The following is a 5,000-nucleotide window of genomic DNA, read 5'->3' as shown; positions in this document are numbered from 1 at the left end:
CGACCACAAGCGTCGGGCTTCAACATCTGCTTGACGTTGTGGGGAAATTTTTAAATGATGTTGGTCTCAATATCAATGCTCAAAAATCTTGATCTATTTCTATCAGGTCTCTAGGTAAACAGAAAAAGACCGCTGTAGATGCTTCTTGCGTATTTAGAGTAATGAATCAAGAAATCCCAGCTTTGAAACGATCTGACGACTTTCGGTATTTGGGTGTTCCGTTTACACCGGAGGGACATATAACAACTAATGTGAGAGGAATGTTGAAGGATAAACTGCGCAGGCTTACTGCTGCCCCAGTTAAGCCGCAACAGCCAATGTGGATTCTTGGGACTTGCATTATTCCATCCCTGTATTACCATCTTACCTCAGGACTTATTAAAGTGGGTTTATTACGATCAGTTGATCGGGACATTCGTGCTATGGTCAGGAAGTGGCTACGTTTACCTTCAGACTGCCCAAATGCTTATTTCTATGCTCATAAGCAAGACGGTGGTTTGGATATTCCCTCGTTGAGATTTTTGGCTCCGCTTATGCGTCGAGCAAATATTAGAAGATTGAAAAACGCTGAATATGTTGTAGGAGATGTGTCTGACCTGTTCTTGCAAAAGGAGGAAGATGCTTGTGATAGGAGACTACGGAGTGTGAATTATATCTTAGACTGCGCTGAAGACCTGAGGAAAATGTGGCGAGAGAAACTTATTTTATCCGTTGATGGTAGAGCCTTAGGTAACTCTGTTAAAGTTAGAAATCAGCATGACTGGGTTACGGATGGGTCAAAGTTCTTGAGTGGGAGAGATTATGTAAATTCCTGTAGGTTAAGGGTAAACGCTCTCCCTACTAAGTCTCGAACCTCAAGAGGCAGGGTACAAGATCGGTCTTGTCGTGGGGGATGTAGTGAAGTGGAAACACAATCATATTCTTCAACAGTACCACCGAACGCATGATGTGAGGATTAAGCGTCATAGCAGTTTGGCTCAATATATTGTGAAGAGACTGCGAGAGGAGGACTTCGTAGTTGATATTGAGCCAAAGTTTAGAACACCATCAGGTCTTAGAAAACCAGATATAATTGCCAGTAAGGAGGGGAGCTCCTTTGTGCTGGATGCTCAGGTTATCAGTGATAAGTACGACGAAGATAAAGCTGATTCCGAAAAGATTGCTAAATACGCTAGAGATCGCGAACTAATGCAATCTATTCGAGAACGTTACCATGCAACAAACATCCAAGTTCTTGGCATTACGCTGAATAATCGAGGAGTGTGGAGCTCTCAGTCTGCGAACAACTTGATTGCTAACAGCCTTATACGAAGAGATGATCTTAAAGTCCGATCAACAAGAGCCATCGTTGGTGGTATTCTATCTTTCAACCGGTTCAACGAAAGAACCTATATTCGTCCTCGAGCTGCGAAAACATCTGCAGTCTAGATAAGTTGAGCTGGATGAATTGTCTTTGTTAATTTGAGGTGTACCTGTTCACCTTTCATCTAAATCCACAACAGGCAACAAAGTGGTCCCCTTTTCGGGTGACAAGGTGGTTTTAGTGGGTAGCCATTTTTGTAGTCCCACATAACCTGGCGATAACATCTGCCCCACGTATGCATAAAGCATTTCCCCTTGTATAAAAAAAAATAGCCAAATGCCTCGTCATCTAATTAGTGACGCGCATGAATGGATTAACGAGATTCCCTTCTGTCCCTATCTACTGGCGGGAGTGGCTAATGTATCCCTTTTCTCGTGGAAGCTGACCGCCAATGGCCAGTAGGTTGAAGCCAGACAAAGGGGTGCATGGCTAGCAAGCAGCGACCTCTCCGTGGTTCCCGCTATGAGTACCTCGAGGGGCATGGAAAGGCCCAGTGTACCTCATCAACCATAAACCTCGGGGGAAACTAATGCTGCCATTGCGAAGGACTGGGGCCTGACTGTGTGTCTACGCTTGAGGGTCGGCGTCCTCACCTCCCAGAGCCAAGTAGGGTGTTTGTAGGGCCTAGGCCAGGTAATATCGGGCCTAAGGGAGCCCATGGGCAGGGTGGAGCCCAGAAATAAAAAGAAAGAAAGGGTAATAACGCCCAAAAGTAAAAAGGGGAGTAGTGCCCCGACTGGGTAATAATGCCCAGAAGAAAAAAAAGGAGCGAAAGACGAAAACAAAACATAAGGGAGCGAAAGACAAATAAAAATCGCCAGCCGAAAGCCGTACATACACAATAGACCAATGCTATTCAAACGGACACGATAACGGAACGAACGGGAAAGGACGAAGGCGGGTAGGAATTTTAAAAACGAATAATGCCAGACAAAAAATACAAAGCTAGGGCCTCGGACACAGGGACTCCCGTCCCTGGGGTCCCTGTGGCGGAATTAACCGCTATGGATAGGAGGGACATTGGCAACGACCTAGGCAATACAATAGGACTAGATTCGGGTATACTTTTGGACGGGATCGGTCTTCGCGCCGTCCGCGTCCACCTCGTAAGGTGCGACACTACGAATATAGGGAATAACAGGAAAAACAACCCCCGCGACCCCCCAACCCCAACGCGAAACCACGGCCCCGCGATCGCGAATGTAGCCACGGGAATTAGGATCCTACAGCTGAACATGCGACGTTCAGCTGCAGTAACGGGCGAAATCAGGGAGCTAATAGCGCAAGAGCGACTGGACGTCCTGCTCCTGCAGGAACTACACGTCAGTAAGCAAGGCGCAGGATATAGGGTAAACGGATTAGGGACCGGAGTGAGGGTGGCGGCGGTGAAAACCCACTCCACGTGGGCCGCTGTCGCCATCCCCAACCCTCACTTTGAGGTCACGTTCATCTCACAGCTCAGTAACCCGCACTGCGCATGTGCGGAAGTGCTGGCACCTCAAGCACTTGGAGACGGAGAAGCACCTCAAGCACTTGGAGACGGTACTCCTGGCATTGAGGGGGAAGAGAGTGATAATTTCTGTCGACGCGAACGCGCAATCCTCGCTCTGGAGCCCGCACAGCACGGACGAGAGGGGAGCGTAGTTAGAAAGATTAGTTTCCGCGTTTAGATTAACTGTAGCTAACGACGCTAGTCAACCACCCACCTTCTGGACGCCAAAAGGATCGTCATACATCGACGTTACCTTGGCATCCCCCTCCATGGTCCCCTATATTAAAGAATGGAGGATAAGAAGCGAATGGACGACTAGCGATCATAACGCCATCGACATCCGGCTGCGGGCACCTAGGGCCGCGACGGGAAATCAGGGAGCAGCGAACTCTCGGTTCGACACTCGTCAAGCGGATTGGGAGCGATTCTCGGAGACCCTGTCCGACCACTCACGGTCGAGGCTCGAAGTCCTGAGTTTGGGGTCGGTGGAAGATGTAAGTAGGATGGCAGAGACGCTCACAGCCGTCATCACTGACGCCTGCACCGCGTCAATGCCTAGGAAGAGGAAATTTAGAAAGTCCAACCCGTGGTGGACAAAAGAGCTAACGAAGCTCAAAAAGGCCGTGTACAGGCAGAGGCGTGCCTTCCAGAAGACGATAGACGGACCCTCTCGCCTCCAAAAACTGCAGGAGTACCGTACTTCGTTGCGGAACTACAGCAGCGAGGTGAAGAGGGCGAAACGGGAAAGCTGGCAAAACTTCGTGACGTCGAACGGGAACACGGAGCCCTGGGGCATCGTATACAAGCTCCAGGCAAATAAACTCCGTGTAGAGAAAGTAATAATTACACTCCGGCGCAACAATAAAAGCACAACCGGTGCTTTGGAAACCGCCAGCGAGCTTCTGGAAGCCCACGTCTCTGACGACCGACCTGAACTCGACTCGCCGACACAAAGGGTTCTCCGGGAAGAGGCGCGAATTGCCCCGAATACCGCCGACGCCTCGCCCTTTTCCTTGGTGGTGGTGGCCGGAGCAATTCGTTCCTTCGGAAATAGAAAGGCGCCAGGACCGGACCTCATTGAGGTACAGATCCTGAAGGCCTCCGCGAAAACGATCCTCGGGGAATTCACGCGATTATTCAATGGGTGCCTTCAATGGGGCGTCTTCCCCTCCGCCTGGAAGGTGGGCTCTCTGAGAATTCTCCTGAAAGGCGAAGGAAAGGACGAGAATGACCCAAACTCCTACCGACCGATATGCCTCCTCTCCGTGATCGGGAAAACGTTTGAGAAGCTCCTTAAGAGCAGATTAGAGCAGACGGCGATGGCGACGGGACGCATCTCCATCGGCATGTGATCGCACTACTCTTCGACATTTCCGGATCCTTCAACAATGTCTGGTGGCCCCTAGTGTTAGGTAGTCTTAGGGATCGAGACTGTCCGCGCAACGTCTTCGAGGTAATCTCCAATTACTTCGAGGACCGCAAGGTCAGTCTCACGGTAGGAACAGAAAGGATCTCCAAGCGCGCGACAAGAGGATGCCCGCAAGGTTCCGTCCTCGGCCCCGCGTGCTGGAACCTTATGTTCGACGGTCTCCTGAGGTTACTCGAAACCTCAGTTGAGAATAGGTTTGTAGCATACGCGGACGACCTCATCGTCCTCGTGGGGGAAAACAGCCGCAGAGACCTAGAGATCGAGGGTCAACGCGTTGTCGACCAGATCCTAGGTTGGTGCAGGACAGCTAAGTTAGAGATATCCGATTCGAAATCGGAAGCGATCGTACTCCGAAATGGGTACGTAAACAGGGAAAAAATAGGCCGACGGGGAGGATCGCGTCCCGATAGAAAAAGAAAAGCAGTCCGCGAATCGAAAGTAGATTTTCAGAAGAGACCGCCGGTCATTCGGATGGGAGCGTGGTCAATTAAATTCAAGAATACAGTTAGATACCTAGGCGTCCACTTAGATAGGGACATGGGTGTCCGATCCCATTGTCAATATATCAGCGACAAAGTCGGGTCGCTTTTCGCGAAACTTGGCAGGTTGGCGAGACGAGGATGGGGGCTCGGTTTCAGAGCACTCTCGGCTATGTGCCGCGGGGTCTTCATCCCGGTAGCGACTTACGCCGCTGCCGGATGGGCCGGAGGGTGCAC

This window comes from Megalopta genalis, unplaced genomic scaffold, assembly GCF_051020955.1.
Source record: "Megalopta genalis isolate 19385.01 unplaced genomic scaffold, iyMegGena1_principal scaffold0075, whole genome shotgun sequence".
Taxonomy (NCBI): Eukaryota; Metazoa; Arthropoda; class Insecta; order Hymenoptera; family Halictidae; genus Megalopta; species Megalopta genalis.
Note: the sequence above shows the minus strand (reverse complement) of the source record.